At 36.6% G+C, this 12742-nt stretch overlaps 1 non-coding gene across 1 annotated transcript; it reads left to right on the plus strand.

The window, feature by feature from the left end:
• The first annotated feature begins 292 nt into the window (after positions 1 to 292).
• TRNAP-AGG (transfer RNA proline (anticodon AGG)) lies at positions 293 to 364 on the plus strand. The gene has a single exon. It is a non-coding gene; the product is annotated as a tRNA-Pro (tRNA).
• Positions 365 to 12742: the final 12378 nt, after the last annotated feature.

Here is a 12742-nt window from a genome sequence, read left to right on the forward strand (position 1 = left end):
TGGGAACAAAGGGATCATTAAACGATATTTAAGAATATTACCAACCTGAGTATGAGTTGATGCTTAATAAGAGCTTCAATTATATATTCGGGTTTTGTTGCATTTGATTAGATTCGACTCGAATTATTGTATATCGAATTCATTATGTAAATCATTACCAGTTTTGTAGTGGTTCACATTGAACAAGTAATGCATAGTGACAGTGTTCACAAAATGTCATGTATCATGCATGTATTTTGCCATCTTGTATGTAATAGATTTAATATCTTCAAATAAATTAATCAACATAGATGGGCATTTGGTCTAGTGGTATGATTCTCGCTTAGGGTGCGAGAGGTCCCGAGTTCAATTCTCGGAATGCCCCTTTAATTTTTATTATCTCAAAATCATGAGAACTGACTTAATGGACTTAATATTTTAATACTGAATAAATCTGTTTTGTTTTTATCTAAATATATAGTGAATTGTTTCATGGACTAGAGACTAAAACATGCCTATAATAATATCCTAAAGAAAATATTTAAGGGGTTTCGAAATCCGATTCTTTCATGAGCATTGTATATGTAAATTCGTAAATGAAAAAGAGACGCTCAAACAACAAATGAAGACATGATTCTCGACACCCGAACGTAAGAACAGCCATATGCTATCTTCAACAAGTTGTTTCATTACAATTCGGCATATACCATCTTCACAATACTTTGTTTTGACTTACCATAACTTTTCAATATTGTTAACTCAAACGAAAACTTGAACCTAGAAGTTACAATACCCTATCGATCTATTATACGAGACTCAAAGTTTTAAACCAAAACTCAAACCGTAGTAAAGTTATCCTAATAACACGGAGAATCATAATGACTTTTAATTTTTAATAACTAGATAAACTTTGATAACAGACTCGAACTATAATGCTTTAAAACTTTCTTAAGATTAACTCTTCGTTTTAGGTGAAACACGTCTTGTTAAACCACTAGCTTAGGAGGCTTCTAAGCAGGAACAAACCGTATGTGAAAATGGTGTAACTTACAAGCTTAGTGTTAATCGTATGTGAAAATCCCAGCCAACGTCTTAAAATTAATGTTAAAGCCTTCTATCGTCCTTTATGAAAAAAAAAAAAAATCTTGGGTCTGCCACTGCGCTCATATAAGTGTAGTTCTATTATTTTGGTATTATATTCGTGTTTATTTTTCTAGTAACAATCAAGGGTAAGTCCACTCACTCGATGGTTTCACTGGAAACTGTTGATATTTCCACGAAAATATAGAAAAAGCATTAAACGTCAAAATGTAACATGGTTTATATCTCAAAACACAAATAAGAGAATTAAACCGTCAAAATGTAACTTGGTTTATATCTCAAAACACAAATAAGAGAATTAAACCACAGAGCAATATCATCATCATCATCATCATCATCATCATCGTACTCAGTGTATCCCACCAATAGCAAAGTTATGGTAAGATCTGAGGAGGGTAAGATGTAGACAGCCTTACCTCTACTCCATAGGAATAGAGAGGCTGCTTCCGGTGAGACCCCAACTCGATAGTGGTTTTGCATCAAGCCTTGGACATTAGGCACATAACACTTATAGAGTTATTATTGAAAGGATAAAAAGCACATTTGAATACATTGGTACATGGAATATTTATAGTACAATAGTGCATGACCACTGCCTATATCTAAGGGTTAAACAAGGTAAATATTAACAACCCTTGACTATTGTGATCCTCTAGAATATTCTAATAATTTGAATTTAAACAGAATTATCCCGCTGGAACTTTATGTGATGCCATAGTGTTAATATGCCCCCGCAAGATGGAGGATCCGTCGGAGACTCCGATCTTGGATCGCATTTTCAAAAGGGGAGCTCGAGACAACGGTTTTGTAATAGTATCGGCTAATTGATCCATTGAGTTAATATGATAAACTCGTAGGGTTCCGGCTGCAACTTTCTCTCAAACGAAGTGGTAATCCAAGGCAACATGTTTCATCGCAATAGAGTCGAGGAGCCGCATGTGTGGAGATACCAAGTACGTCGCACTTGTGTTATCGCAATAGAGTCGAGGAGCCGCATGTGTGGAGATACCAAGTTCTTTGAGCAGATTTTCAACCTATGCTAACTCAGCAACCGCATTGGCAAGGGCTTTGTACTCCGCTTCAGTTGATGACCGGGAGACAGATTTTTGTCGGGCATATTTCCAAGAAATTATATTAGCCCTAAGATATAGTATATAACCGGTAGTAGAACGACCCGCGGTGAAAACCCCACCCTAATCTGAATCCGAAAAGGCAGTGAGCTCGTGAGGAGATTGCTTGTTCAAGAGTAACCCATGATACACTGTACCTTTTAGATAACGAAGTAAGCGTTTGAGACGGTTGATGCATAAACTGTGAGAGTTTGTTGACAGCAAACGAAATATCTGGTCTAGTGAAATCAAGGTATTGAAGGGAACCCACAAGCTTGTGATATGATGTCGGGTCAACCTTCGGTGTTCCATCGTCGAGAGTTAGAACTTGGGAGGAACATAATGGTGTGAGAGCCGGTTTAGCCCCATCCATGCGGTGCATGGTTAACACGTCATGTATATGCCTGTGTTGTGATAAAAACAAGACATTTGTGGTTGGTATTAACTCCACCCCCAAAAAGTGACTTGGATAACCCAAATCTTTGACTGAGAACCGTGAGGCTAGATTGTGAACAAATTTGTCAATGAACTTTTTATTGTTACCTGTTAAAATAATGTCATCGACATAAACCATGAAGTAACACATGACACCTCCCGATTATATATAAATAATGAGGCATCCATAAGGGATTTAGTGAAATCCGATTCAACTAAAAAGGATGTGAGAGCTATATACCAGGCGCGTGGTGCCTGCTTGAGACCATAAAGAGATCTTCTTAGTTTTCATATGTGAGTAGGAAATTGTGAATGGACATAACCTGGAGGTTGCACCATGTAAACTTCCTCTTGCAAGTTACCGTGCAAAAACGCATTATTTACGTCTAGTTGACGGAGCGACCATCCCCGAGACAAGGCAATGGAAAGTATCGTACGTATAGTAACGGGTTTAGTAACTGGACTGAATGTGTCAAAGTAGTCTCTCCCATACTCTTGAAGGAAGCCTTTGGCAACGAGCCGAGCTTTGTATTTGCCAACGGTACCATCGGGATGGCGTTTAACACGAAATACCCACTTGCACCCAATGGGTTGCTTAGAAGTTGGCGGGACAAGTTCCCACGTGTGATTACGAAGCAAGGCATTGAACTCATCATCCATAGCCTTGCACCAAAGAGGGTCTTTAGATGCTTGGAGATAGGTGTTTGGTTCAAGCGCAAGAGGAATGGGATGGACGGTAGTGGTGTTAACAAAGTGCGAATTGTAATACTTGGAATTTGGTTTTCGGTTTCGACGAGGTAAGGTTGGAGATTGAGATGGTATAGGGTCTGATGAGAGAGAGGGAGTGGATGTGTTTTGAGAAGGTGTAGGGTCAAGGTTTTGAGAAGGTGAGGCAGAAGATGTGTTTTCGGGTGTAGTGGGGTTAGGTGAGGACGAGGCAGAAGGTGTAGGGCCAAGTGAGGTGTATTGATTTTGAGGGTCTAAGTGAGAAATGGAGGGTGTAGTGGGATTTGCATGAGAGTGTGACATGGAAAAGGAAGGAGATATATGTGAGGTAGGTACATGGTCATAAGATGATTGGTTTGTGAGTGGGACATGCAAAGGTGGTGTGGAGGAATGAAGATTTTTGAAAAAGCCATCCACTGTTGGAAGTGGAGATGGTTGAGATAGATTTTGTTTGAATGGAAAGTGATCCTCAACAAATGCAACATGTCGAGAATGGTAAAGTTTAAGGGTTTGAGGATCAAAACATTTATAGGCAGACTTTGATGAAGAGTAGTCTAAGAAGATGCATGGTTGGGAATGAGGTTGGAGCTTAGATGTAGCATAAGGTTTGAGCCATGGGTAACACAAGCACCCAAATGTTTTTAATTTTTTGTAATTTGGTGTAGCACGATATAACATTTGGTGATGTGATTTAGAGTAAAGGATTGGTGTAGGGAGACTGTTTATAAGGTAGACAGCTGTTTGGAAGGCATGAGACCAAAAGTTGAGTGGTAAACCGACATAGTGAAGTAGGGCAAGACCGGTTTCAACAATGTGACGGTGACGGCGCTCCGCAATCCCATTTTGTTCGGGGGTATGCGGTGGAGTGGTATAGTGCGAGATTCCCATTGATTGAAGAAAAGGAATGAGCTCTATGTATTCTCCACCATTGTCGGTAAAAATGGATATGATTGGTGTTTGGAAAAACTTTTCCACAAGTAATTTGAATTGTGGAAAAATTTTTGACACGTCGGACTTGAATTTAATTGGATAAAGCCATTCATATTTAGAGTAATAATCCACAAACACAACATAGTATGTAAACCCATCAATAGATTGTTGAACCGGTCCCCATACATCCGAATAAAGAAGTTGTAATGGTTTAGTAGCAACAAATGAGTTTTCTCCAAATGGCGACTTATGACATTTATTGATAGCACAAGATTGACAATGCAAAATAGAGTTCGACAATGATGAAAAACGAAGACCTAGGTCTTTACAAAGAAATTTAAAAATACGAAAACACAAATGTCCAAGCCGGTGATACCATTGGAGTGAGGAGACGGATGTAGCAACATTAATTTAGGGAAGAGCGGTCAACCGATTAAGATAGTAGACATCATTGATGTTCTCCCCCCGAAGGATGGGCGCCCCCGTTTTGAGATCCTTCACAAAAAAATGAAAAGGGAAAAATTCAACCGAAATCAAATTATTACGCATACTAGGAACACAAAGAATATTGGGTAGGTTTAAAGGCTTTGTTTTAGTGGAAATTTTTGTTGAACCAATATGGGATATAGAAAGACCCGTACCATTACCCAAGAGGATTTCATCCAGACCCCCGTATTCAGAGACGGATGTGAGAGTGGCGGGACACGAAGTGAGATGGTGAGACGCTCCACTGTCCATCATCCACCTTTGAGGTGTTGGAGTAGAGGTCGTGGCATTAGCGACCGGACTCGAAGAGCTGTTGTTGAAAGAGATATGGTTCTCTTGCATAAACTTCATGAGTTTCCTACAGTCACGTGTGTCGTGACCTGGAATATTGCAGAAATTGCAAAACAAATTAGTACGGTTACCGGAAGAGACCGTCGAACTTCGGTTTGACCGATTGGACCTTTGGTTCCTACTGGTTCGGTTTGGTGTATCAGATCTGAACGCAGATCGACCCTGCTGTCGCTGGGTTGCATTAGCAGTAGCAAGAAGAGTTGTACTAGACTCAACTTCCTTTAGAGATCGTTCAAAGTCCACAAGTTTGTCAAAGAGTTCCAGGTAGGAGATTGGTTGTTCTCGCACCTTAAGAGCAGCAGTGATAGTGTTGTATTCTTCACCGAGTTGACTGAGAATGTGAACCATAAGGTCTTCTTCATGAATCGGGCTCTGAACAAGAGCCAATTCATCCGCAATAGAGATGGGCCGATTACCTTTGGGGTTCTTCGCAAGTTTGGACTTCAAGGAGATGATTCTGGAGCGTGAGTTGCTCGCAAAACTGGATGCGAGGCGCTCCCAAGCTTGCGCGACAGTCGAAGCCGATGCAATGAGTGGCTGGATTTCATCAGAACACGAGCTAAGGATGGCGCTAAAGATGACCTGATCTTGACGAAACCAGGCTGTATACTCAGGGTTAGGTTTAACGGCTTCGTTTTCGATAATGGTTTTTGGTGGAACTGGAGTAGCACCGGTAAGGAAATCATCCAGACCCAAGCCGATTAGGCTGGACTGTACATGGCGTCTCCAAACTCAAAAGTTTTGGGAGGTTAATTTGACAGTGAAATGGGTAGAAACAGTGATGATGATTAGGTTGCTAGAGGATGTCATTGATGTGATTAAAAACTTGGAAATGGCAAAGAAAAAAAAATGGATCGACTATTTTCTTTAGAGATGGCAGGCTCTGATTACCATATAGAGTTATTATTGAAAGGATAAAAAGTACATTTGAATACATTGGTACATGGAATATTTATAGTACAATAGTGCATAACCACTGCCTATATCTAAGGGTTAAACAAGGTAAATTTTAACAACCCTTGACTATTGTGATCCTCTAGAATATTTTAATAATTTGAATTTAAACAGAATTATCCCGCTGGAACTTTATGTGATGCCATAGTGTTAATAACACTCAACCATCAGGACCCAGCCGAATGGTGCATGTACCCTTGTCTTTTGGCTATCAATGCCACCACATGATGCCTGATTAACCTTCTGCCACTTTTAACGCTATTTTCACGAAATTAGTAAAATAACGTCAAAATTAGTGCAATTTCACTTTTGCCCACCCAAGGACCCACACATATATACATTATACGCATGCACCGCAAATAGGGCGAATATCAAATCATGTTATATCTTAAAAGTTACTTGTTAAGAAGAACAATATAAATTATTAATACTTTTCAGATAACAATAATATGAATTACTAATATTTTTCAGACAACAATATCAAAAAAGATTGCTTGTTAAATGAAAGATTGGTTAATTCGATATGGATTGGGAATGGAGACGCGGTTTGAGAGGGGGTGTAGAGTCGGCCCAAGAATTTGATCTCAATTCGGTTCTTTCATCTGTAGTACTTTCGGGTGCCAAGGATAAATGGGAGTGGGATTGGGACTCTGTGGACTCATTTTCGGTTAGAGGTGTTCATTTGTACCTTGATCGAATGGAGCTCCCTGATGCTTTGCGTCCGAAGAGATAGTACAAGTTTGTACCTAACAAGGTAAATATTTTGGTTTGGCGTTTGCTTTTGAATCTATCCCTACTAGACAAAATCTCAGTCGCACGGATATAGATATTCCTTCTATCCTATGTCCGGTTTGCTCGAATTTGGTGGAGACTTTTGGGTCATGTGTTCGGAGGTCGTCCTCAAGCTGGGAGGATTTGGGACGCGACTGGTAGGTGGTTAGATGTGGTATTTCCTTCCAATAAAGGTCCGGAAAGTTTGGTTGATTGGTTAGAGTCCGCTAGATGGTTGAAAAGGAAAAAAGATAGTGGTCGGGGCGATTGTCTTAACTACTTGGTGGTTCATTTGGAGAACTCGAAACGAGGATACATTTGGCTCCCGTGAAGATTATAGAGATCATATTTTTTATTCTATTGTTTCGGTTTCTTTTTTATGGGTTTATTCTCGGAATTGTAAGTTTCATTTGAACTGGGTAGAGTGGCTTAGAAACCCTATATATGTATTTCTTTTTGTCCTTCGGGTTAGGCTTTTTTAACCCAAAGAGGTGTTTTTTCAAGTTGGCTTTTAAAAAGAAAAATATGAATTAGTATTTTTTGAGTTTAAAAAAATTAAAATTAATTACCGCTAGAAGGAGGGCTTGAACCTCCGACATTGTGGTTAACAGCCGCACGCTCTAACCAACTGAGCTATTCCAACTTTCATTTTATATATATATTAATATATTTTTTTTAATAATGTAATAGTGATCATTTAAATCCACATAAATATATTGTTCCAGTTATTTAAAAGTGTGCGGTATATTTGTATTACACATGAAAATGAATACAATGATTAAATTATCATCTTGATTTGATATCACAGTAAAAAAATGTTGTTAGATATGGATTACATAACAAATATGATAGACATATGTAATGTGTAGACCCGAATAAGCAAACTTTAAGAAATAAAATCTTAGTCTAAGCTTGTTACACTCGTAATTATTCTAATCAAATTTATGTGAAATTATGTCCCCTCTAATCAATGTTAACAATCTATCAAATTCTCTTGAAACTCTAGTCGTCCAACGACCCTAAAGCGAGTATGAGTGTTTTTTTTCCTTTAAAGTATAAGAATCTTAGGAGTTAGGGTTAGCACCAAATGTCATTAAAAGATAGTTGCTTTGATATCTTCATCCACAAGTTCGTATGTTACGACCAATTGAGATGATATCTGATACATCGCATGCTGGATCTGGCTAGTTTTCCCAACAAATAAACTTTTAATGGATTATATTCGTTGCGTTTTCTTGTTTGATCTCTTCAATATGAAAGTTGACACACTAATGAAATAAAGAAAAGAGACCTCACAACAAAATTCTTTCTTAACCTTCTTACAAAATTAATCTTTTTATTTATTTGATTTATGTTTTTTCATGTTAAATGAGTTCAAAATAATAAAAATATATATATTTTTTAGTATAGTTTAGAAGTTGGGTAATGTTAAATATGACAACAATTCGTACATTTCTTGTTTCTTTCTTTAATTAATAACATGACAATAATTTATTTCCTAGGGTACTTGAAACCTGGTTAATCTAGCCCAAACCTGAAAAAAAAACCGTAAAAGTTTTGGGTTAGGTTTGGGGTAAAGATTTAAAACTTTGAAACCCGAAAAACAATAAGAGATATTGGTTGAGTTTCGAGTCAAGATTTAAAACTTTGAAACTCGAAGAACATGACATGAAAAACCCGAAACTTGAAAAGCAGTAGGGTTGAGTTTCAGGTTAAGATTTAAAACTTTGTCCCGAACAGCCCGACCTAAAAAACCTAAAACCCAAAAAAAAATAAGAGATTTGAGCTAGGGTTTAGGTCAAGATTTAAAACTTTGAAACCCAAAGACCCCGACCCGAAAAACCTAAAAAGCAGTAAGAGATTTGAGTTGGGTTTCAAGTCAAGATATAAAACTAGAACAAAAACCAAAACAACCCGGCAAAAAAACCCAAAAAAAAAACCCAAAAGCACAACCCTAGTAAATAGTAATAATAATATGTTTTTTAAACTATAACAGAAGTTAGTTTACTAGAATGTATGAATATTAATGATTATATTGAATGCATAATTAGACAATAAGTTATGCTAATTTGTTGAAGTTGAGACAATTAGTTATTCTAGATTAATTATTATTATTTTCTTATTTTTTTATTTAATAATTTCTAGTGAAGATGTTTGTTTTTTGTTATTGTATCGTATCTTTATTATTATTATTATTATTATTATTATTATTATTATTGTTATTATTATTATGTGGTAAACCTTCCCTGACCCGACCCGTCAAACCGACCCCAAATTTTTTATGTCCGGTCGTATAAAATTAGAGCTTTAAGTATTCGATAGAATTTGATTTCCGCTGAGTGAATTTTAGTTTGATTTCATTTCATTTCCACCATTGTTTCAAATTTTACGTTTGATTGTGTTTCATAAACGTTTATATTGATTGATTCTAAAGTTAGAACGACGATACGCGATGCAAATGGACTGTTTATTTTGCCTATATATATGGTAATTATTTATTTTGAACATAATGAGATCAAAGTTTTAGCACATATTATTTTTTACTTTAATATAGGATTTTATAGCTTGTTTCTTGTTTTTCATGTCACAATAATAATATCTTTGATTATGCAGTATGCACACCCTATAAACTTACAATACTTGAATTGTTTCATGTGTCCTAGAATATATATATAGGCAAAGTATAGAATGAAAACTGATACGAAATAGAAAATATAAAAGGGTTCTTTTGTAATGTTGAAAGTAGGAAGGGTCGTTGTGTCAATGTTGTAACAGTAGGGTCTGTGTTGTAACTAGTTGATGAGTCGGTTATGTTCTTTATATACCTAACTCTGTTGTAATTGGGGATCATCTATGAAATTGAGACCTAATTCTGTTTGTTTCTCTAACCCAACTCATAATTGGCGAATTCGTAGGTTCAATTCCTACTGGATGCACGCCAATGGGACCCATCGTAATGATAAACGGCTCGTCTCGCAGTGACCTTCTCTTGAATTCTCAAAACTTCTGGCGCTCCATCCCCGCAGGGGACAAGCTGATTATCAGTCTATAACACCAACACCTGGTAAATGTCTTGAGAGTGTTTATAATAAGGGTGTAATGATACACATAGTATGCGTATGCCCGTCCCCCATCAGCGTATTTTTTTGTTTTACGCGCCCGTAACTCTTCCTCAGCCAGGATGGGGCAATTTAGATACGCTCAAATGACCCCTTCTCACAATGAGAATGTATATAACCCTATTCCGGTCTGGTCCGGTATGAAATGAACTTATAATCATAGCAATGAATCCTATGGATCCTTAGGACTGGAATATTCTTTTAGATCCTGTAGTTTCCCTGGATCAAGACAGGTAATCCTGGGTTGCAAACAGTGATTCGATTGATGATGAAAAAAGAGAATTCTTTGTTCAGTTCTCCACCTTAAGTCTCTCTCTCTCTCCCTCTCTATACTGCTCGTAACAAAAACCCACTTGAGTTGTGAAAACCTGTGAAAACCCTATGTAACATCGTTTTTTTTTGTTACATGTAATATATGTTATTACATTTAATACAAAACATCGAAAACATAAAAAAACTGTTTTGCTACTTTTTTACATTTTTTTACTAATTCTTATATATGTTTTTAGGAGAGAGAAAATGTAAATTAACTTTTACATTTTTTTTATTAACTTTAATTGTGGACCACAAGATTTAATCTTTAATTAAAAACATGTGGTTGAGAATGAGTTTATAGAGTTTTCACAACTCAAGTGGGTTTTTATTCTAACCTAACCCTATATATATATACAGGGGAAAGTTAACATACAAATGAAATTAACGTGCTAAACATGAGAATCAAGTAGAGTAATTATATATACAAGTAGAGTAATTATGTAATTACATCATAGAGTAATTACGTAATTACTCTACTTGTATATATAATTACTCTACTTGATTATCACGTTTAGTACATTAATTTCATTTGTATTTGATCCAAACCCTATATATATATAGATATATGGTTCTATTTTTTACCTGAAAATTGCAAAATCCGTATCGAGTTTGCACTTTGCATTCGCAAACTAAAAACGCAACTACTGAATTTGTTGCAGACTATGCAGCAGCTGGTTAACTTTACAACTAAAAGATGCAATTTAAGTTTCGCTTTTTTTTTCCGTGCAGTCGCATCAAGCTGCACTAATCGGTAACAAATATTTTAGAACGATTTACGATATTATATTTTTTAACCGATGCTTGTTTTGTCAACTCATGTTTTAATGCAGCTAGCTAGTTAACTTAATAACTAAAAAATGCAATTTAAGTTTCGCGCCTTTTTTTTTCGTGCAGTCGCGTCAAGTTGCACTAATCGGTAACAAATATTTTAGAACGATTTACGATATTATATTTTTAACCGATGCTTATTTTCTCAACTCATGTTAGTTAACTTTATAACTATAAAATGCAGCTTACATTTCGCTTTTTTTTTTTGGGTGCAGTAGCATCAAGCTGCACTAATCGGTAACAAATATTTTATAACGATTTACGATATTATATTTTTTAATCTATGCTTATTTTCTCAACTCGTGTTTTCAGAAATGGGCAGAGAAGCAGGAATTGGCAGTGTCTTATGTTGCAAAGGTGGACATAACCGAGGGCCTGCAAAAACACGTAACAATAATCCACTGCCTCGAGTGTGACTGCTACTTACAACCACTGCGAACCTAGCTCAAAGCCGAACTCGAGTCAAAAGAGCTGTTGACTTTTTGTGTCAAAAGACTCAAAAACTTAAACAAAGTCAGACTTGTTCATGCTGAATTCATCTGGACCGTACCGCACTCCAAACAGGTCAAAGTCAAAGTCAAAGTCAAAGTCAAAGTCCAAAAGGAGGTCTTTAATGGTGCGGTTCAAGACCAAATGTGCGAGTCATGTTCTCGGGTCCAAGCCAACCCGGACCAGTGGGCTGCTGCTAGGGGTGTGCGTGGTGCGGTTTGGTGCGGTTTTGGGTTAAAACCAAACCGGAAATCAAAACTTTGGTTTTTGGATTTTTAAAATCGTTCGGTTTTCGTTTTTGGTTTTCATTTTGGTTTCGGTTCAGTTTTTTGGTTTTTGCCATTTAAGCTTGAAAATTTTAGGCCGAAAAGAAAATTGACCGAAAATAATGAATTTAGGTACAAATAATTTTGTTAACTGTTAACTAATAGACCATTATGCATTTAGCCAAAAGCATTTGAGTTACATATTTATTTTATTAAATTCTTATAAATTGCTTAAAATAAAAAATAAAAATCTAGAAATTCGGTTCGGTTTTTATTACTTGCAAAACCAAACCCGAACCACTAGTTCGGTTTTTTCAAAAACATAAAACCAAACAGTCAGATTTTTTTCGGTTCGGTTTTTTGGGTTTGGGTTTTTCGGTTTCGGATCGGTTTTTTCGGTTTCTTGCACACCCCTAGTCGCTGCGGTCCACGCTATACGTATCAAACAAACGGACCGCGATATTGACTTCTTCTTTTCAAACCGTAGTCACACAGTTAAGTTCGTCGAGTTTATACAAAAAGTCATCCCGGTTAAGACCCGTCACGATAAACAACTCGTGTCACACGACACGAAAAGTAATAACTATAACTACAAGTATGTGATGGCAAATGTGCAAGTGGCGCGCGTGTCGGATTTTGGGAAAAAATGACACTATGTTTATGGTACGGACGCATCTCGGGCCCAGGAAAAAAATTCACAGAGGTCAGAGGAGGGTTGATGTTAAAATTTTATAGGGGTCCATCGGTATTTGTATTTTCAAAACACAAATGGGATATTTAAACTGAATCATGTTGGATTCATAAAGTTACTTGTTAAAAGGAAAATTGTGAATTAACAATGTATTTTTTTAAAGTATAAAAATGTTTGTTATAAAATATTAAA

The sequence above is a fragment of the Bidens hawaiensis genome, unplaced genomic scaffold (genome assembly GCF_021521415.1).
Source record: "Bidens hawaiensis isolate Kalapana, Puna unplaced genomic scaffold, B.hawaiensis_p1.1 tig00002414_1, whole genome shotgun sequence".
In the NCBI taxonomy this organism is placed as follows: domain Eukaryota; kingdom Viridiplantae; phylum Streptophyta; class Magnoliopsida; order Asterales; family Asteraceae; genus Bidens; species Bidens hawaiensis.